This window comes from Ambystoma mexicanum, chromosome 14 (genome assembly GCF_040938575.1).
Source record: "Ambystoma mexicanum isolate Mex_15411 chromosome 14, UKY_AmexF1_1, whole genome shotgun sequence".
NCBI lineage: Eukaryota > Metazoa > Chordata > Amphibia > Caudata > Ambystomatidae > Ambystoma > Ambystoma mexicanum.
The window spans coordinates 366,770,019-366,793,782 of NC_090940.1; positions in this window are offsets into that span (position 1 = coordinate 366,770,019).

Consider the following 23,764-nt stretch of genomic DNA (forward strand, 5'->3'; position numbering starts at 1 on the left):
CCAATGTCTGGCCCTCTGGGCCCATGATGCCAATAAGAGTAAATGTACCAGGGGTGATGGTGCACCCCACCTGTCCTTGCGCTTCTCCAACCCGGAAAAATATGAGCAGGGGGTCCAGGTTGTGTGTGTGTCCCTGCATCTTTAATCCAAACCAGGACCTCTGACCAAAACACCTGGACCCTGGGGCTGTCCCACCACATGTGCCAGTAATCCGCCCTGGGTCCACATCCATGCCAACAATGGGGGTCCACCTTTGGGAACATTCTAGAAAGGCGGACTGGATCATATTGTCACCCATGGAGCAGTTTTATCACATGTAGCTTATACTGGCATGAGATAGAGGTCTTGAATGCAATCCTAAACATTTGCTGCCACAGGTTATCTCCCATCTCCACGCCCAAGTCCCTCTCCCATCATGATCTGAGTCCCTGGTAGCTCCCGGCTTGAGTTCCAATAGTCCCCCAAAGAGACGTGAAATGAGGCCTTTCATGTCTGCATACCCGTGAAGTACTTTCTCTACTGGTATGAGTTCCCTATGGATACACTACTTCCATTTATTGGACATAAATATCCCCTTGAGCCTAAGATATAAGAGTACTGACAAGACAACCTACCTATTCCCAATTCCTCCTCCAGCTTCTGAATAGTAATGAAGTCCCCATTTTGGACCAATTGGCCCAACCTAGCTAGTCCCGCCTCAAACCAAGACTGATAGCTCTCAACCTCTGGTATGTCATCCCTGACCGGTTGCACCCGATGTGACTCATCGGGGAGGGCCAGGTAGTGATCCTCTCCCCCCTTCTCCCGATGGCCATTACTTCCCATCGCATCCCCAGGATCAGGTATTCTCTAATGTGTCTCGGGAATCGGTTCCTAGGGACCCAGAGCCATTCTTCCACCATTGCGGGAAGCAGATGTTAGTTCTCCAGAAAGACCAACTGTTTGTCCGGATCTTCCCTCAAGTGCGGGACCATTGTTCTAAGTTGTGTCTCCCTATAATATGCCATGAAGTCTGGCAGTCCCACCCCCCCTGTCCTTGGGCAGGATAAGTGTTTCGTAGCCTACCCTGCGCTTCAGGCTTTGCCAGATGAACCTTATAATGCGTCTCTAGCTTCTTTCAGGTGCTCCATGGGTGCGCTAGTTGGGAGCATCTGAAACAGGTATAGGAACCTTGGGAGGAGGTTAATTGTTATCGCGTTTAATCTCCCCATCCAAGGCAGTTGCCCCTTTCCCCAAGTCTCCATTTCAGAGTATAGTTTTTTGAACGTTGGCGGAGAGTTGTCCTGGCCCAGGTCCTGACCCAGGCGGACAATGTTAATCCCACGGTATCTCAGCTCGTCTAACTGGATCTGCAACCCCAATGGCTCCAATTCCCTTATTTTCCTGGCCGTGTCTGGAGCGGATTGGAATCCCTCCAGACATCAACCAGCCCCTGGTTCCACATGTAGTCAGTAAGACCACTTTTCGCAGCCCCCCCTGCTCTCTTCTGGGATGTGCCCGCCACTGTGATCCATTTCCCTGTCAGCCGACATGTTGAAGTCCCCCCCCCCCTATGATGAGAAGGCCCTCCGTTCTGTCCATGATCTCCCCCATGGCCTCCCTCAGGAATTGCATTTGGCCAGTGTTAGGACAGTAGATGGATATATGGGACCCTGAGACCACAAGCACCCTCCCATCTGTTCGACCCCAGACCACTGGTTCCGAGAATCTGAGCCTCTTGTTCACAGTGATCCCCACTCCTCCCTTTTTAACAGGTCCAAGGCCCAGAATACCTGCCCGGTGTGGGCCTCCGGGATGCATCTCTCCTGCCCTAGGACAGTTCGTGTCTCTTGTACTAGTAGAGCATCTAGGTTGCTGTTTTTCAGTTCCCACCCCACTAAGGAGCAGTTGGTGGGGGAATTGGTGCCCTTCACGTTCAGGGGGCCTATCTTGAGGACTTCCACCTGACCCATAGTATTAGAGAGCACCGTTCCAAACCATATAGTCCCCTCTTGGCCCCTCTGTGTTGCAAGACAGGGTATCCCCTCATTGTACTTCCGGTGTTCCTGTCCGTGTACCCATTCCTATGTCCATCCCGCCCTGCTGCCCCCCCTTAACCCCTCAGAACTTTGCATTTTCTGAGACACCCACCCTAGGCTGTGCAGCTAAGGTTGAAAGCACTAGTCACCCCTTGATTCCTATAACAATTCCCCTCACCCGGCAGGAGTAATGCACTTATATTCCCCCGCTTTTATTGGTTAGAGGCCCCTTATTTGTAATTTCTCTTCTCCCTACTCCTCTCTGGGAGGGGTATTCAGTTTCTTAAATGTTCTACACCTTTGCATCTTCTTCTTCATGGCCTGCAGGCCCAAGGACCTCTGCTGCTGATCTAGGGGCGCCGCAAGTGCCCCCTCTGGGTGCCCTGCCTCTTCTTCACTTTTGATGACCTGGAGTACCCGAAGGACCTCTTTCCCACTGGTCACTCGGTAGTCCACTTCTCCACTTTCAAAATTCAATGTGAAGGGGTGGGACCAGCGGTATCTGATGTTCCTTTTCACCTTCCGCTGATTCCATCTCGTGAGGGGTGGGGGGGACTCCTCTTTGTCTGTTCCTGGGTATGAAAGCGCTGCAGGGATGAGATCCCTGTGAGGGCCTTCTTTGTCATTGTGGGCCGCCCTTGTGACTCCTCCAGCAGAATACCCGGGCATACTGACGAGGTGTAGCTCCCTGTCTTTTGGGGTCAAGTGCCACCAGGTATGTGGGGTGCCGTCCTCTGAGTTGTAGCAAGGGTTGTGGTTCCAAACCAGGTCACTGGAGTCTGTCTCCCTTTAGGTCCGGGGTCCAAGGTGGACACGGGGGCCTCGTCGGGTTTCACTCTTGAGCTTGCACCTGGGTTCACCACCTCCTGCACTTTACTTTAGTCTGCCTTTGCTGTTGGAGCATCACAGGGGGCAGTAATCCCCCACTGCTGACTCCGGGGCTGGTGTGAGGCCTCTTGAGCAGATACGTGGGCTCTTGGCCATCCGGTTCCAGGGGGCGGCAACCCGCTCTACTTTCAGAGCTCTCCTTTGTCTCCTGTAGCTCCCCAGGCACCGGGGACCGGTCCTGGGCTTGAGGTAGTGGGGGGTCCCTCCAGCAATTGTTTCATGGGCCACGCCATGTACTCCTCTTTGTTATTCCATTCCTTCCGGGGTATATCACCTTGCTCCTGTTGGATGGGTCAACGCTGGCGTCCTGCCCTCGGTTCTTCTTTGTGGAGTGCTATGGGATTCCTTCTCGGGGGGAGGATGCAGTCCTATTCCCGGTCTGATCGGCCTCCTGTAGCCGCTCTGTGTCCCCCACTGTCTTCGATGGGACCACTGTGTTGGCCCTGGAGCTCACCCACCATCAGGCTTGACGGTGTGCTTCCGTGCGGCGACACTGCAAGGGGTATGTGAGCCCTCTTCATGCCCTCTGGTGTGGGTCCCAGTGCCGTTCCTCCAGTCACCTGTGCAGCCTCCTGTAGGTGTGTACAGTTCGAGTCTCTCCCTGAATCTCAATAGGAGGTAAGGGCTTTATCTATTATCCAGGCCCGCAGGGCAGGGTGTGTTACAAGGTGAGCCCCAGCGCACCACTTTTCCCCTTTTTTATCTTTGTTTTTTTCTTTTTGTCTTTCGCTGGTAGTGCGTTTGCCCTCCTGGTTTCCTGCCAAGTCACTGCCCTTGAATGGGAAGGCCTGTGGTGCTATCTTCCCCCGGCCACCTATGTAGACATCCTTCCCTTGTCCCTCCACCAGTCTCTTCACTTCTGTAGTTCATGTAGGTGGGGGGGTTCCTCCCGGCGCCTCCTTTGTCCACAGGGGCCCACGGGCGGGGGGCAATGAACTCGCCGTGGTGGGGCAGCTTCACCAGTCCCTCTTCTGTTGCATGCCGAGGTCTGGTCCGGGATTCCTCTCTCCTTGCAGACCCCTGTGCACGGGATCTGCAATCTAGGCCCCACTGCCTCGTCGCTTTGCCGAAACTCTGCCACGGGTTCCTGCAGTGTTCGTGGGTCCTGCAATTCAGCCTCGGATCTCCAGTCTCCCCGGTGTTAGGGGGAGCCGGGATCTGGAGACATGTTACGTGTGTGGTACAGGACAGTGGAATGCTGCATCGTTCCCAATGTTCTTCGACACCCAGCGGGGGTGCCCGGGTACCTCTCACCACCGGCGTAGGGGGCCTGGATCCTCTCACAGCTCTGATGGAGCTTCTTGCAGGTTGCCCACCCAAAGAACGTCCCAGGCTCAAGTTGGGGGAATCTCCGATTTACACACAGGTGATGCCACGAGGGCCCCCGGGGACACCAGGCAATCTGTCCTCTGCCGGGGGGAGAAGCAATCTCGATAAGCCCAACGGGTGCTGGCGGAGCGACGTCTTCACACGTCCATACTGTTACGCGCCCCCTAACGGCCTCCCATTCCACACACTTTTTAACCTTTCTTGCTTTACCCCTTTACCCCTACCTCCTCTACGTGTTGCCAGATTGGCTGCCTACCTATGAAACATAGGACGTGGTCTTCGTCCATGTAATCTGATCTTTTGATCAGCCAGATCCTTCCCAGAGAAGGAAATTCGTACTTTTGGAAGCGTGATGTCTGACAAAAGGGACAGGCAGAGGCTGAAATCATTCAAGGGACGAGACTGGGTCATACATTTCCCTAACAGCAACTGCACCTTCAAAGAATGACAACCAGAATTCTCAGAACTCATAAATGACCCAGCGCTCAGATGCAAAGGAGCTAACATTATATTGCACCAGATGTTCTGTTTTCAGGCAGAGGAACTGGAGATGCAATTTAATATGTTGTTAAAGTAGAAAACAACCTGCCTTTTGAATTTGATATATAGGGCCTCATGCCGCCGGTACCATACCGGTACCACCATGGAGAAAAGGGGAATTACCACCCCATTCTAAGGTTGGTGGGGCGGTAATTCCCCCTTTCTCCATGGCCCTTCCCCATTCCCATTTTTGCCCCATAGGTCTCAATGGGAATGGGGAAGGAGCTAATTACGGTATCGCAAATTGCGGTACTGTAATCAGCACCAAGGTCCCTTTGCGGGTCCCAACTTTAATGGCTGGTCTACACCAGCCGTTAAGGTCGAGTGCCGCAAAGGGACCTCGTAGAAAGGCGGTAAGGGTTTACCGGTACCGGTGCCCTTACCGGTACCGGTAAACCCTTACTGCCTACCGTGTAATGAGGCCCATAGAATCATATTTCTGTTAATAACATTTGAGAAAAATTTCATACGGTGTTACCTTTTTTTAATTGTTCAATTTGAAAAGCTCTATAAGCTGAATGTAAAATTATGTTTTTGCCATTATGTTAATTAGGTAAATTAGGCAAACATGGATATTTTCATGCCGAAACGATGCACGCCAGTAATTCATATATCCTAGCATCTGTCTGGAAAGTCTGTTATTCTCAGATAGGAAAATTATTGTTGTATACAAATATCAGAGAAAAAGAAAAAAATCTGACAAACATACATCACACATCATGCTGAAATCAGACTAGTTTTAGAAAGTTTCAATTGTTTATTGAAAACATCCCCAAGATTACATCACAAAGTTATATGATCAGCTTCAAAGACAGTTTCACTTTTCTCATGGGAAAGCAAGCCACACCCCACAATAGTTATGTTGCTGTGGGGAGGTGGGGTGTAAATTCACACTCCAGTTCAAAAGTGGTTTCATTCCCAAAAATCAGCATTTGCATTCATTTTCTTTTCCCCTTGCTTTTTCATTTCCACACAGCAGGGCAATATCATACAAACCTTGGCAACCAAGCTCATGCCATAAGAATCATGTCTTTAATGACTTTGTATGTTTCTTTATACAAAGCTGATTCTCAATCCTGTAAAGGAACATATACATAATGCAAGGCCCAATTTGGTTTTTCACTTAGGCAATATAACTCGAGGAGGGGGATATTACCGGTCCGGTAATGCCCCGGGGCCATAGTTAGAAGCCTGAGCAAAGCAAGGGCTTTAATGTAGCCCTGGGGGTATTACCTTATTGTTTATTCCCCCACCCCAACAGCAGTTTTTCTCAAGTTGGGAAACGGCACTGCAACCGTTTCTCGGCTTGAAAAAGGAAAGAAAACAAAAATGGCTGTCAGGGATTGGGGAGATGGCACTACATGTAGCCCCTTCACCCTTTCCATGGCAGTCATTAAAATCGAATGTAAAGAAAAGTAAGCAAAAAAATGGCCGCCATTGAAGGGCCGAAGGAACTACACGTAGTCCCTTCTCCCGTTCCATGCCAGGCACTTGCGGAAAGAACTCTGTGACATGGAAGTGCTCGGAGCCTTGTCAGGTAGGTACAAGCTCATTTACCCTTGCCAGGTACTAATTTCCTATAAAATTTGCTTTTAGAAAACAACAATGACGGATTGCCATTTAAAAAAAAGTTACTGGATTCTTCCATTTAATTGAAGACATTTTTTTTGTACCTTGTAATATTCTTTGGACATATGCTCAAGTCGTAGATGGGCTATTAACAATGCATATGTGCTCGTATGTGTCTTTTTCAGATGTTGAATGCAGGCTGTAGCTCTCATTTTGTTTTGTAACTGTGAGGTTTTGCTTTGCATCCTTTTCTTATGCATAGATTTACGTGCAAATCCCCACACTCCCGGCTCTTGTTCTTTACAGGAGCAAAAGGGGAGGACACGTGATTCTTTTCTTTTTCCTCTGCATTCTTTCTACATAACTATGGGTGAGTCTTTCTTCCATCATGTAGGGGAGGCACAGCATCACAAGTATGACGCTCACACAAAAGGTACAATTTGTAAAACCTTTATTAAATTTTCTGGGGTTGGAAACACTTGCACTTTGCCCTATAGCTAGGATGGGAGTAGTCTCTACCATCAAATGATAAATAAAACAGTCTAGTTGCATATGGCAAATCAAAGTGGCTTATACTAACAAAACCTAATGGCTGCCCTATCTCTTGTACAAAAAGTGTGTAAAGGAGAATATCTATGCCAAGGAAAGTTAGTGTTAGAATATAAAGAATACATGGGGCTGAGATAGCTCTCCTCCACACGTCCGACAGCATGGAGTAAGGCGGTCCCTGTAGAGAGCATGACACACTCTGGCTCAGGTTCTCAAACCAAAGGCAGTTCAAAACTTGGATCGAGGCCCGCCTGGCCTTACACGTTAAAGTCTCTCTTTCCAGCTTTCAAACACAGTTCAACAAATGGTTCATGCCAGTCTCCCTCAGTCAGGCTCAGACCTTTCAAAGCAAAAGATCACATAAGTCTCCCCCAGTCAGCCTTAGACCTTTCAAAGCACAACACTTGCAGGGGTTCCCATCCCCATGCTTAATTCACATCCTTTAGGGGGTCCTTTCCCCTAACATATTACACTTCCAGTCTCCTTCAGTCGGGCTCAGACCTTTTCCTGATGTCGAAGACTTTCGAATGTGCATGACTTTTACTATAGACCTCCGAAGAACCACTTTGACTTTCCCTCCAGCTCACACTCTTGTGTTATTTGCCCCAGGGTCTCCTGGTTTGGGTAGTTCGATGTCATAAGCACAAAAGTTCAACGTCCAACTTTTTACCCCCTTCCCCCTTTTTCCAAGGGTATATTTGTATCACTTTGCTTTTAATAGTTCATTCACTTTATCAAACAAAAACATTTCACCTTTCAAAGAGACTTTTGAGTGGGCTACTACCATTCGCCAGATCACTCCGCTACTCAGTATCGGTGGCTTCACAGCTATCAGGAATTTAAAGATAATCACACGTATTCCTTTATTCATGTCTCATCCACAAGCATGCAGCCTTCAATTGTATGATATATTGTTGCAACTTCAATCTTTATTTAACACACACTGGTCTTTCAAGCCACTTTCCAACTCACCGGCTGTGTATGTTTGTTTGTCTGTTACAGTTCTTATTTTACGAGTCAAGGTTAATAACTCCAGCTTGGCCTCAACTCCCCAACTCTGCCATTCACCCGGGAGTGTTGATGGCGTCCTTGAAACACAATGCAGTCTTCTTGTCTGGGACTTGGCCTTCTCCACTTTCGCTGCCTTTTGGAGACAACAACCTTCTGTAGGGAACTCCTGGGTGTCTTTATCCTTTGCTATCGTCCCTCGGCCCATCGCTCTGCTCCAGTAGGTTTGCCTTCGCCCCAGAAGTTCTGCTCTTGCTTGTGTTCCACCTTGCTCAGAGTGTGTTTCTATGTTCAGTCTTTTATCCGTTTGAGGAGATCTAATTGGTATCAGATGTATGTACTTAAAGTCAAGAATATTGTGGGACATGGTCAATGAGATATGTAAGGGTTTGACTGCTTATTCTCAGTTGCCCTCTTCCTCTGCCCAGTGTTTGTGTAGAAAGGGGGAAAGTTGGGACATCAGAGAATCCTATAAAATAGGATTGGTCAGGTGTACGGGAAAGGGGGGGGGGATACTGCATCTCACCATCGGTCGCCTCAACTCCACTCCCAGAAGACCCCTCAGCCAGATGATCCACCCGCACTGGTCCACCTCCAGGGTCTCGTTCCAAAGGCGATGGCTGTGCCCTGGCCACCGGAGAGAGATATCCCAAGGACTAGCTGGTGAGATACACTTTGGTTTCTCTCAATCATCACCTTCGGTTTGGGAAACAATGGAGGTTTTATTTCATGGCTCTTCTCCCCTCTACATTTTTATTGAACTAATCCTTCTGCATCCCTCAGGCCCTGGAAAGAATTCTCCAGTCATTGAACTATAGAGAGTGTTAGAAAGGCTTGTTTAGTAACACACAAAGACACAATTCTGAGGACAAACATACACCCTATCATGGAATTTTTGATATTAACTTCACTAATATATACTGATATTTTCATCCATTCATTGTCTTGCACTCTAATTTTGTCACTTACTGATTAATTTCCCTTTTTACTCTTTTCCTTTTTTTTATTCTCTGAGTTTCATTCTTCAGAATTATCTTCAAACCGTACAATGCATGGATTTTCAATCCTCCCCTCAATGCTGGTCAGGGTTGACAGTTTTTCAATTGATTGAAATTGACCCATTTTTCCTCAATCAGGTTTTTTTTGGGGATGCAGATTATATAGGTGAAAGAGGAGATCTTATCAATTATTTCAAAATCATCCTGCAAAGAAGGTAAAGTTTATTCTCCTTGACATGGTTTCTTTGATAATTATAGAGGTAAATCCTATCACCTACCACGTAATCTTATCTTGTTGTTTTAAGGTTGTAGTACTTCCTTATCTCTTCTTCAGATTTCTCCAGATTGCATTGGGTATTTGCATGAGCATACTATAGATGCTTCATTGAATTTTCAATGATGATGATACATTGTTTATTCAGAGACAAAAATCCATTAGATAATCACTGTATGTTTACATAAAATTACATTATAGGAATAGAATATTCATGAGTAGTTGAGGCATTCATCTATGTCTGTTCCTGAGTTCAGTAAAGCAGGTGTTGATGTAATACCATTTTTCATCCAGTCATTAACTGAAATGGCAACATCTTGGTGGCAGAAGAAGGTGTAGATCTGAGGGCAATCAGGGCACGTGACAATCGGATGTTCCAACCTGGTCCAGAATAAACCACACATTACTTCAAGAGACCCACAATTGTTTTATTGCATCTCTTCACACCCCCTCTGAACACTGGGTGGTAGGCGATAAGAGTTTTTTCTTTCACGCCCAAGATTTCCCACATATTAGTTATTACCTCAATTATAAAATGACTATCTCTATCTGACTCACTCCTTTGAGTAAGATCAAAGCAAGAAAAGATGTGGTCAATCGTGGAAGTGGTGGCTGTATCTGCCTTACAGTTTGGGGCAGGAAGGCACTCAATCCTCTATGTGAAGAGCCATGTCACCGTCAACATGCATATGTTTCCTCTGGAGAAACAAGTCACTGTTCCAATGGAGTCTACTTGCAAATCATACCATGATAGAATAATTCTTCTTTTCTTCAGAGGAACCCTGTATGTTGGAAGACTAGGTTGAAATTGAACACACAGAATACAACCTTTTAAATATGTATTGAGATTCTAGCCCATGTGTGACCAATAAGCAACTTCTCACAGTATCCCTAGAGTCTTTTGAAATTCAAAAAGACTGGTTGTTGCTGCATCATGGGCCTGATTTAACACCAGATTTCAGAATGAAGTAGGTACCACCCACCAGGTTTCCTCACCAACAGTCCATCTTTAGTTTAGAAATGTTTCTAAAATGTCACTGTATGTCTTCTTTTCTTTGATAATCTGAATCTGTCAGAGGTAAACTAGTACCTAGTTTCTAACTAGGAGAGGGTACAGGATAATAACTCATGTTTTACCAATGCCAGCAACTACTTCTTTCTCTCCATTTTTATTAATATGGTGGGAACATCCATCCAGTTAACTGTGCATATCCCCTGACAAGTGATTTCTTCATATACCTTCTGTGGGGATGCCAGGTATGGCTCCATATTATCATTGATGATTAGACTTTTGTTCTTGAGACTATGTTCTTCAGCACAATCATGTAAGTCTGCCAAAACTTAAGCTATTGGGTTCCTCTTATTTTGGCTGTACCTGACCTCTACAGCATCACCCTGCACTGACATAATTTAAGAAGTCATTATTTGATTAGAGGCATTCCTAGCCCATATGCTATCTCTTTGGAGATATTGTTACAGTTGGTGGGAGGTCTCTACTGTGATGTGCTCCTTCTGGATAAACGTCCAGTCATTTTTCAGTGCCCACACCATTGCCAGAAGTGCTTTCTCACATTCATTGAATTTCTCTTCTCTGGGGGGTAATGTTTTGCCCGCCTAAGATATTACCTTGTTGAATTTGTCATGTTTGTTATATAACACCACCATCAAGCAGGTATCTTTGAAACCAGTCTCTAAGAAAAACCTCTTATTCTTGATGGGGTAAGCCAAACAAGAAGCTTGTGACCGGCTTCTCTTAATGTGTTTTGCTGCCTCAGATTGTGCTTAATGGCACTCACACTTCACCCCAGCCTTCTGTAAATGAACCAAAGGTCGAGTGATCTCTGCATAATCTTCAAGTTTCCTCATTTAGTCCTTGGTCAAATTGGGGAAGAGGCCACTTTGATATGTTGATCCATGTATTTAACTCCCTGAGGCCATCACAAAGTCTCCATTGCCCATTTGGTTTTAGGGTTCGCATTACTGGGTTGTTACAAAGTACTGTGGATTAAATGAATAATCCCTTGGAATTCCAGATTCCATGGATCCAAGAGGCAACCAGTGTTGTCTTACTAACAGGACCCATTTCGGGGTCCATAGGTATTGTTGTTGAATGAACAGTTGTATGCCTGCAATCATAGGATTCATCAGATAATATACTTTGGAAATCCAGGAAGACCTGTCTCAGTTGTTGTTTCTGTTCATCGGTCTCACAGGTATTGGCCAGACTGCTCTGATCTTTGACCATCTGCCGAAAACATGGAAATACTTCTGTTTTAATATTTCCGAAGTATCTCCCAGCTGAGTGAAGAGATCTCTTGTAATGCTGCTTTACCTTGACAGGGAGCTCCATGGACAAAGCATTAACACTAAATACTACCTCATTTTACAAGATGTCACAGGTAACATCTTCTACTTCATAAGGTCATGAAGAATACACCAAGAGATTTCCCCTCTGTTGAGTAATTATTTTTTCTGGTTGGGTACTTTTGGTCTTATCATAGTGGTATTCAGGAATTTGACTTATAATTTAATTTTCTAAATCAATAGTATAGTATTGAGAATCGACTGCCATTCCAATTGAGATGTATGCATTCAAAGTAGTACTCTGAGTATTGCTGCATTCCACTAATATTCAAATGATGTTGTCATTTAAATTGTCTAGTGGTTTTGGATGTACAGACAATCCTTATTTGGAGGTTATCATTCAAATGCATAAACACTTCCTGATTTATATGGGGTTGTCCTAATTTTATTTTGATTCATACTGTAAATTGTTGCACATGTCTTGGGACAGTAACCTCTTCTTTTGCTTAGAAATTAACAGCATAAAGCAATAATTGGGATGACGAAATGCTTTCTCAATGTTGCCAACACCCATTGGGATACCTCTCAATCTTGACCAAACTTTGTTATTAATAACATATAAATTGATGGCACATCGATGGAGAATATCACTATATAGATAAAATTCAAAATGGACATCTTTGTTGATCCAACAATTATAGTCAATTTCTTTTATTACCACTTAACTAACATTTTTAACATGAACCTATTAGGTAGTACATGTTTGGAATCTTGGTTTTCCATACAGATTTCCCATTTAGTTGTGAAATTAAAACAGGGTTTGGTCACCAAAACATTGCTCTGCTTGTGAAGTGAGGACAGTATCTTTCTCTCCATTTTCTGAATGGGCAAGAATGTGTGTTCACCCTTTTGATGAATGTCATTGACCTAAGTTTGCCACCATGTATGCAGGTCCTTTTTTGAGATCAGATTCACATGAGTTGAATTGGGAACCTGTCAGAATAAACAAACATTTGGAGATATGATATGAAGTTGATCTATTTCCCCTTTCCACAGACTCTTTCCAGCCTTCTCTTTTCAGAAAGCAATCTACAGAATCCCTTAGGAAGGATGGTAGCTCTACTGTTTCTGGACTTTCTTGGTTTATAGTTTCTCTTTTATTTGATTGATCCATGTTTAGGTGTTTTACGCACTTCTCAGTCTCTGTTTTGATACCACTGGTGTTAGGGTCTTCTATTTTAACCCACTTTTCTTTAGGAGATGTCACACCATCTCTGAAGTGACAATTTTCTTTTCTGGATGTTCTGGGTTTTCCTCTCTCTCAATGGTGATTATTTTATTTTTATGTTCTTGGAATTTCACCATTTTGTTCAGTTCTTTTGATTTTAAATCCTAGTGGAAAGAGTTGTCGTTACAGGTTTAATGCATTTCTTTATTTAATACAGGGTTTATTTATGAGTTAGAAAGCAAGCGTCTTCCGTGGCTTAGCATATCTTTTCCTCCATATCCCCCTTGTCTTCTTCCACTAGGGCACTGTTATTTGTATTGGTTGCCTGTTGTCATTGCACCCCTTGCAGAACGCTGGCAGTGTGAGTGTTCTGTTTGGTCCCCATCATCATTCCAATGTATTCTGTCAATGGTTTGAGCTGTTGCTTAAATTGAGAGATTTTTTTCTCCCCCCTCAGAACTGTAGCAAGGTATTAGGTCATATCTTTGTTGCTCCCTGGATGGGTAACTATCCCTGCTAGTAAAGGTAACTTGGTATTGTTGAAAATTACTAGTGTAATCTTCATTTCTGGGTCCACCGTCACCTTTATTATGTGTTATATTGTCCTGGAATCTAGAAGGAGAAGGACAGAAGTTGTTTTGGAAATTTACATTATGAGGGTATGCATTTTGGAAATTTAGATTTGGAGGGAGTGTTAAATTTCTTTCCTGTGAGAAATTATGATTAGGATTTCCCGAGGCAACTGTTTCTTGATTTGTATTCCTCCCTGTTGCGATGTCTGTTCCCATTCACTTCCATGATCGGGAACTGGCATTGCAGGGTCCTTTTTTTTATACAAACGGGTGCGGTGGACACCCTTGCAACACCCCTGACATTATAGTGAACAAGGGTGCAGCGGACACTGCCACAGCCCCTGCTCCCCTTGTTCACTATAATGCCACCGAATGGGGCATTTGGTTAAAATATTCGGCCGTTCGTAATTTTCTTGCATCCGAAATTCGACCAAATCACCCATTCGGTTAATTATATTGAGTATTTTTGGGTAATACCTGTAATGTGTTCATACAATTCTAGATGTTCCCACACAGTATAGTTTGCATTTTTGTTATATGGCATCATAAATGTTTTGATGGCTTTTAACTGTTTTATGGGGTCTTTGATTAACACCAGCCCATTTTTTGCTATTGTGCAATGGTTCTAAGTCATTGAGAGACAAATATTTAAAACCATTGTTCATTTTAAAGAAAGTTCCTAATACCAACAAAGTAATGCTATTGATTAAGCAAACGTTCGATCTGAATCTGGTGCTCCCTGTTGCTAAGTATATCCACCATGCATGGTTATACAGACCTAGTGCTAATGGCGGGTTACTGGCAGACCCAGCTTCCAGTTACCGGTGCCCGATATCCTGGTGTTCTCAGGATATTCCGGGTGCCAGCAACGGTGGTAAGTTTCCATTCCATGGAGTCCAGTAGGACTCCATGGGATGGGAACTACTGAAGCACCGGCACCATTGGTAACAGTGCCAGTGCTTCAGTGATTACTCTGCCAGTAGGGGCCTGAACTTCCCGCAGAGTTGGCCTGATGGTAGTTCACTGCCCATAGAGTAAGCTGTTCCAGAAAGAATTAGGGAGTGGGTAGTACCAGCCATTTTACCAGCATTTTGTCTGGACTAGCTTACTCTGAATGGCCCCCTTAGTGTCTTATCCTCCTAAATGATTTGTAGCTGTATATTTTAATGTTTAAAACAATGAAATGTTGAGTTTTAATGATATTTATACTCATTGTATTGACCTTAAATTGATAAATCTTGATTGTGAGGTATATATGTCTGTATTCTATTGCTTTTATGGCCCTTTTGATGAATGACGCTTGTTTTGATGATATTGATGATTAAACACCTTTGGGTTCTGCCCTTCTTACAACTTTGAACCTAAATCCACTTTCCCTCAGAGTCAGAGCTACTGCTGGAACCCCATTCACTCTCGTCACCTGGGCCCTCCCTACTGTTCTGATTTTGGGAATTTGTTTCAGATGGACGGGATATGGGCTTCTCTCTTGTTCATTTCTCTGGGACATCTCAGGGTTATTTTTCCAGGATCCCCTTTTAGAGATCAGATAATAATGGGCTTCTTCCTCTGAGGGTTCAACATAAACATTGTTTCTTCTCCTAAATGACCTAGAAGAGTCCTCCAACTCTACCTGATTGGAGGAAACCTTAAAAATGCCCTCCCTGGGCTGAAGATGTTGCCTTTCTGTCTCAGCCAAGTGGGCTAGATGATTTCTCTTCAGGATCCTTAGAAGTTAGAGTGGCTGGCAGGGCCATTTATGACCCAGTTCTGCCCCCTTGACTGATTGCAGCATCTGCCTGTCCCTTTCTCCAAAGGTGCAAATTTCCTTCTCCTGGAAGGACCTGGATGATCAAAGGATCAGATTATGGGGAAGTAGACCCTTGCTCACAATGAATGAATTGTAATTATAAGGCCTCTGTCTTTCCCTGCACGGCCTATCTTTGAAGCTGATCATAAAAGTTTGACACTCTCTGTAATTCAGCCAAATGTTTTGAGTTTGCTCTAAACTCAGTGTTCACTTTTCTCATGGAAAAGTAAGCCATCCCTCTTAATAGCTATGTTGCTGTGGCTGAAGGCAAAGGAATGCAATTCAGCTGTTGAGCCCCAAAGCCAGTTTCATTCACAAATGCAGCTTTTTTACAGTCATTTTCTCTTCCCCTTGCTTTTACATTTCCACAAAATGAGGCAACATCATACATTCCTTTGCAATCAAACTTTTGTCAACAGACATATCTTTCATATATCTGCATGTTTCTTTATACAAAGCTGAATCTCAGTCATGTAAAGGCAAATATACGCAATGTTGGGCCTTATACAGTTTTTAACTTTCCTATTAAATAGTGTGCTTTTAGTAAAGAAAGGACTGTTCTCCAATTAACTGATGGTTTCTGGGGTGTTCTGTTTAACTGAAGAAATTTCTTTTGTGTCTTGAGAGGATAGCTCATGGGCAACGAGCTCGCCTTGGAAACAAGACAGCTCTGAGCAGCACAGGTTTGATCCCCGGTTCCCCTCTTAGAAACCTCTGGATATTAGGTGCATTATAAATAACCCATTACACACTTACAATTGTGATATACTTTGAACATATATTCTTGCTGTAGATGGGATGCCAACATCGCACATTTACCCGCAAGTGTCTTTTTCAGATGTTGTGTGCAGGCAGCCGCTCACATTTTTATTTTGAAATGTAAAGTTTTGCTTTGCATCCTCATCTTTTCCATAGATTTCCCTACAGGGAGAACACAGAGACAGCAGGGAAGACGAACACCAGGGCAGCAACAGGGAATGGGCAGAGGAGAGAAAGCAAGGTCGCAGAAGGTGGCAAAAATGTGTGCAGCAGCGGATGCCACCTAGTGGGAGAGCGGCAACAGCGGCACCAGAGAAGAGAGGAGGGAGACGCCCTTCATAGCAGAGCAGTGTTCCCCATTTATGACCCGTCCCACAAAGGAATCTTCCAGCAGGAGACTGGGATATGAAAAGGACCAACTGGACCACCAGGGATTACTTAAAGGGGCTGAGAACCCAACGCGCATCCAAAGAATGTAGAAGCAGGGAGGCTCATGGATTTAAGAGGCCCATTAGCAACCTGCTTGCCTGTGTGCTGAATGAAAAAAAGGGGTGGGGCTTAAGCCCATTTCTGAAAACTTCAATCCCGACAGGCCTGGGCCCTGGGGAACTGAGACAATCAGGCACAAAGATAGGGGTATATGAAAGAAAAGGAAACAGGATCGGTGTGATGAAGTGGGTGAGGTCAGCAGTGGAGTGGAGTTGGACCAAGAGACCAGCAGCAGGGTGGACTAGTGGATTGATGTAAATGGGTATTGCAGAGTTGTCAGTCTAGAAAGAGTAGACACCCCCTCGATCGTAAGGTAATATACTTTGTTGGCCGAAGCGCAATGTCCACACTTGTAAAATAGAAATGGGTATGGCCAGAGAAGACAGCATAAGGGGCATCCAAGAGCAAATGTTCATAATACAAATAACATGCAGCAGCACCAAAATAGTCAAGGGAATGGTCTGCGTGCATTAAACAGGGTGGTATATCCTCAATTCCCGTTGGTCCCAGACGTTACCACGATTTTGACAATGATTCCTGTCTCGGCTGAGTATTTTAGGGTTATTGACTTGAAAAATGTGTTCTTTAGCATTCCAGTGCACAAGGAAAGCAGATATCTGTTCGCCTTCACGTTAGGAGGATGATCATTCACATTCATACGCATTCCACAAGGCTACACAGAGAGTCAGAGTATTTACAGTAGAGCATTGAAAGAACAACTAGACATGCTAGAGTTACGAGCAGGTTGTGTATTGTTACAATATATAGACGATTTATTGATCGCTGCAGATACAGAAGAGATTTGTAAAAAGCGGTCTGTTTTACTATTAACCCACTTGGCAGCACATGGCCACAAAGTAAGTTTAAAGGGAGTTCCAATATTCTTGAAAGGAGGTGACTTAGTTGGGTTACCTACTTTCGAAACAAGGGAGAAGACTGACGCCAGAAAGAATAGAACGCATTTCTGGTGTGCCTATTCCAAAAACACAAAAAGGAGTCAGAGCTATAATAGGCATGGCTTCTTATTGTCGGCAGTGGATCATGAATTTTGCCCTAATTGTGAAGCCAATGGTGGAATTGACAAAAAAGGATGTTGTGATGCCTTTGCAGTGGATTGAAGAATGTCAGAGAGCATTTGATCTGCTTAAAACTGCATTATGTTCTGCACCAATTTTGGGCACACCGAATTATGAGAAAATGTTTAGACTGTACATGAGAATGAAGGCTGCGCATTAGCACAATGTTTGCGAGCTGGTGCAGCAGCTGCTGCGTCAGTGAAACAAACGGAAGGGATGGTATTGGGGCACACCTTAATTTTGATGGTGCCACATGCCATAGACGTTCTACTCAATAGAACGCAGACTCAACACCTTACCTCTGCTAGACTGACTAGATATGAAGTTGTCCTCTTTGCACCACACATCCAAATTATGAGGTGTAGCACTTTGAAGCCTGTAGAATTAATGCCACTGCCCATGGAAGAACTGGATGGGAATGGATCACCTCCCCATGATTGTTTAATGGTTACTGAGGAAGAAACGAAGGGGAGAATTGATTTGACAGACACACCACAAAAAGAGCCAGATGGAGAGTTATTTTGTGATGGCTCCTATTTTAAACTACTTAATTGCACACCAACTGCTGCCTATGCTATCACCACGTTAAAAAGTATTGTGGAGAGTAAAATAATCCCCTACAACTCTGCACAAGCAGCAGAGATAATAGCGTTGACCAGAGCTTGTGAGATTTCTGAAAATCTGAGTGTAAACATATATACTGACAGCCAATATGTCTTTGGCGTGGTTCATAACTTTGGCCGACTCTGGGCAGAAAGAGGTTTCCTAACATCGCATGGGGCTAGAAACCAGCATGGCCGTTTGATTGTACGATTGCTGTCTGCACTTACGTGACCAAAGCACCTGGCAATAGTAAAATGCGAGGCGCATAAAAAGGTAACATGCAAAATGGGAGAGGGAAACACATTTGCAGACAGGATTGCGAAACAAACTGCCACTGACTTGAATACCAAAATGTTAACAGTACAGTCTGAGGAAGTACCCTGCATGATAGAGAATGGAATTGCTACTGTCAAAGAGATGCAGGCGGAAGCCACTGTTGATGAAACCCAAGGGTGGGCTGAGGGCTCTGCAGAATTAGATCTAGAAGGATGCTGGGTGGACAAGGTAAGTAGAAACTGGATGTTGCCCAATTCCAATGTAACTGCGATGGTCACGATGACCCACAGCCCCACTCATATTTGTGCCAAAAAGATAGTCCAACATCTAGCCACAGTATGGGAGAATTCACACATAAAAAAAAATGCAGAGAGGTTGGTCCAGAACTGTATCACGTGTCTACAACACAATTTGGGGAAGGGAACGGTGACTCCAACAGGCAGTTTTGGCCCTCCGTCTGTGCCTTTTGAGGTAATCCATTTTAATTTCATAGAAATGGAGGGATGCCAAAACTTCAAGTATGTTCTGGTGGTCATATGTGCATTTAGCAAATGGGTGGAAGCATATCCATTAAAAGACTGCACTGCCATGAGCACGGCGAAAGTAATGTTAAAGGAATACTTTTCCCATCATGTCATGATCAGTGTCATGTGGTCAGACAATGGTCTGCATTTTGTGGGCGCAGTAATATTACAGATTTGTGCAGGTCTGCAGATTGATAAGCGATTCCATTGTTCTAGACACCCCATGTCTGCCACAATGGCATCTTGAAGTCCAAAATAAGCAAAATATGTGCAGTAAACAAGTTAAGCTGGGTATATGCATTACTGCTAGCGTTACTGTGCATGCGCACATATGTGCAGGCAAGAACTGGGCTCTCCCAGTATGAGATTGTAATGGGGAGGCCGGCGAATGTTTGGTGTGCACCTCAGCTGAAACGACTGAGGGAACTCGAATACCCTGTGCTCAGCATTTATTGTAATCTTTTAATTCAAAAATTGTGTTTGATTCATCAGCAGGTGCAGGAGGCATTACCAATAAGATACACTGGCCCGGGACACGCACTGGAACCAGGAAACTGGGTGCTCATCAAGAACTTTGAGCGGAAGACATCACTAGCACCCAGATGGCATGGACCATATTTGATCCTCCTAACTACGCAAACGGCAATTTGTGTGGATGGAAGGAAAACGTGGATCCATGCGACACATGCTAAAAAGGTCCCCTCACTGTCTGAAAAACGGACTGATCGAGACGACCAGAAAGAGACAGCGGTCCCAGAAATGAAAGAAACGATTGCCAGTTCTTTGCCACAAAATTTGCCTGATCCTGACACAAAGCCTGAAAAGATTGCTGAAAAAGAGGAAGAGCAAAGAGTGCCCCAACGTTGTTCAGCAGAACCTGCATCACTGCTGGCAGACACAAAACGTGTACCACTTTGGCACCCAACCTCTTTCATTGCGCCGCAGCCTGAAACGAAACCTGCATCATCACTGTGGCGCCCACCATCATCTGCTATTGCACCAGAGGCTACTCCGAGCTTGAGTCTGGAAGTGCATCCACACTATTCATTGATCACACGATACCAGGAGCGAGGCGATACAATTTGCAGCCTCGGAAGAAGGAGTGATCAAATCTATATTTCTGTTGATCTTTTTATTGCCTCTGTTTCCTATTCTCGGATGAAGTAGGAACCAGAGGCCTAGAGGAGAGTGGCGTGAGTGTTGTGCAAATAGGACAGCCCAATAAACGAGGCTCCTCGGTGCTAACATAAAATCCATGTGTCCTGAACCCGTGCGAACGAAGGCAATTGATAACTGCTCTGGAGTTCTTTGAGCAATGTGCAGACGCACAGAGATCTTGCCCAGCATGTAGTAATCCGAGCCGCTAAGAACTGGCAGAACAGACTGTTGACATTTATCGAACTTATTGACATTCCAATGAGTGCAATGAAGAAAGATATTCACAATGAACACTGCTGAAGAAGAAGAGCCGTGAGAGAAAAATGCCAGAACCAGCTTTTGCCCCCTCCTGCACCACTGCTGATAATGAGTTAAACATAGCGCATAGAAGGTTACAAAAAGGGAATGGTTGGAAAAATTGTATGCTGAGCTTAACGATAATAATGTATATAATGAGTATATTGGCCCCAATAATGACAGTACTGGTATTATGGTACTTGACTTGGAAGAAATGCACCCATTAGAAGTACTCTTGCCTCTATCCACTACTGAAAGCCCGGTTCATGTGATTTCTTACACCTTGTCCCCAATGAAAGAAAGACATAGGGAGGGTTATGGAAATAACACATTACTATTAATAATGAATATGACACACTCAATATTAAGAAAAAACAATTGTTGGGTTTGTGCCCACTTGCCACAGCATGGTGGTAAGGGGATTGTTTGGTATGTGCAGCCTCTGCCATTGAGTTCTGCATGTTATGCTTCTTTGAGTGCATTATATTATGGAAAATGGAACGAAAGTGAAACTGGTCGACTAGACAGAACAAATATGAATGAATTCGAAGAGATCATTATGAAACGAGTAGGTTGTTCCATATTTCATAAAGCACGATTGATTACACCAGTAAGGATGCCACAAGATAGATTATCGGTACCCTATAAGTCCTCTGTGATCACATTTCATATGAATCCAGAAAGAAATAAAGATACAGTGCCCCTTTCCTATATAGGAAATTATAGTCAACGTTCTGTCCCCTTTTGTTTGAGTAAGAAAGGTTCCTACTTGGTGGGAACATTCACTAGATGCATGAACATAGCATTACTTGATAAAGAGGTAGAGCCAATTTATGTAGGAGATCCTGTTTATTTTATATGTGGTGAAAAGGCGTATCCCCGGTTACCTAGAAACTGGGGAGGTACATGTTACTTAGGTTTCCTATTCCCTGGGGTGTTCCTTTCAAGAACAGCAGACATAGCCAAATTGGCGAGGTCACAACCTCGAAGAAATGATGAAGGAGGTTTGATTGTAGAGGATATAGCAAAATCATTCATACCATTCTGGGGCCAAGCAATAAACTCTTATAATATAAGACGACTGTCCAGAATATTAGAGGAAACAATAAATGGAACAACAGATATATTATATAATATGACCCTCGAGGAAAAAGGAATTAGATTAATGTAAGTCCAAAATAGAATGGCTCTAGATATAATTCTGGTTGATCGTGGTGGTGTTTGCAAAATCGTGGGATCAGCGTGTTGCGTATTTGTAATTGACTCCTCCCCCCCGATTTTTGAAGCAATAAGAAAGTTGCACGTTCTGAGCTCTGACCTTCACCCCTCTGAAGGAGGCTGGGAATTGAACATAAGTTCATAGACCTGGGAAGTGTTACGATCATGGGGATGCAAATTATTTGCGATCCAAGTAGCATTACCAGGAATATTCATGACATGTTGTTGTTGCATACATTGTGTACCCATAATATGCACTGAGATAAGTGAAGAGTGTGTACACATGATAGGAAAAGAGAGCACTATTAAATCAAGTACTCACGGTAACGATGAATCAAAGACAGTAAAATAATTCATGTGAATTGATATTGATGACAGTGAAGATGAGACCAGTAGTGTGCAAGATTCAGAATCTGATTCAGATACTTGGTCAGAGGAGGATGCAAGGTATGGATGAGGCGTTTGGCATGCGCCCAAAAGGAGGGTATTGACAGTCCAGAAAGAGTAGACACCCCCTCGCTCGTAAAGTAATATACTTTGTTGGCCGAAGACCAACCGCCTCATGTGTTTTAGAATTATAAAGGTGTAGTAAAAGCTTAACCACGGTGCAGCTATTTTAAGGTGACCAAAATCGCCATTTTGTTTCCTTCTTGTTTTCTCTAACGTTGCCTTTTTGCTTCATGTAAAACTGCTTTGCTGAAATATTATTCTGCTTCACTGGTGCATAATGCAAGGCCGCGAGAGGCATGTTGAAACATAACGCAGTAACCCAGACAGAAATGCCCGGTCTCCTCCCTCACATATCCCTGAAGAGTGAGCAGCAAGGCATTCTAATCAGTACAGCAGGTGCCAGCTAGTCTCGGTAGCACAGTAGAAATGCTAGTGCGAGCATTAAATGACTTGAAATATGCTCTTCTTTGTGGCCCCCCTTTCCTCATCCAGGTAGAGCCCTGCAGAGCAAGTTGACCCCCAGCACACGAATAGAAACTAGGAGATAGCAAGGCCTGGAATGCGTCTCTCCCTACGCATAGCTTGCTTGCAGAAACAGAAACTTTGTGTTCTTTAAAACAAAGACCTATGTCTGTGGGCTTACAAAATTGCAAACTGTTACTAAAAGAATGTTTGAAGGTGGTCATACTCATCACCATTGTCAATCGTCGTGCCTAGTTCAAAGGAAATGCAATAGGGGCGGTATAGGTTGTGACACTACTGATTACTAGATGCTTGTTTTGTATATACGTAACTGTTGTACGAACTTCTCTCTCTTGCATCCCCCGAGGTCTGGTAGACACACGTCGTGGGGCGTGGGACCAGTTGGCCATCTGAGACTATTTGCTTTACAATAAAGCCTAGATTTTGGGAATACAACCTCGTGTCTGGCGTATCAGTTCGTGTGTGGTGATTGTGCCTTGTTTCCACAAACGAGGGTCCCTCAGGGGCCCCTTCAGAGTGAGTGTGTATGTGTGAGTGAGTGTGAGGTAGTAGTAGTAGGGAGAGGAGAAGTAGTAGTAGTGAGACAAGAGGTAGAAACTGTGAGAGGAGAGGTAGTAGAAGTGAGAGGTGAGGCAATAGCAGTGAGAGGAGAGGTGGTATTAGTGAGAGGAAAGGTAGTAGTAGCACAAACAGAAGTAGTGAGCGGAGAGTAGTAGTAGTAGGAGGAGAGGAGAAAAAGTAGGAAAAGTAGGAATGTAATCATGATAATGAGTTCAGCTTAGTGAAACAAGAAGAGAGTGAGAAGAGGGAAGGAGAGTGGGAGTAGAGAAGAAGTTAACATCTAACAGTGGACGCATGATGGCAGAGTGAAACCTCAGAGGGACAAAGGATTGGAGGGAGGAGAAGTGGAGAGAAAGAGGCAGGCAACAGGTAAAGTTTAGAATGAGTAGGATTGGTATAAATGCTTCCAAATGAGCAAGTGCAAGGCAGTGTTGCCAACTCCCTATAGTACAATTAGAGGGGCTAGAATAGTGTTTGTGCCCTCCCCGTCTTCCACGTGCAAGAGAATAAAATGGACACTCCCCGGACGGGGAATAAGGCAAAGAGAGCAGGCTGCGAGAGTTCACGGAAAGTTTATTTAGATCTCTGAGAGCGCGCTGGCAAAATTAATGTTCCAGTACATTATATAGGTACAATGACGTGTCTAACATATGATGCTACGTTGGACCCGGATTGGTCAGCCAGGGTGGTGTCTTAGGTGTGGGCATCATCTCTTCTTACTGGTTGGTCGTTTGGTTGGCGGGAGGATGGACGTCAGATATCTGTGCTCCGAATGGGTGAAGGTCA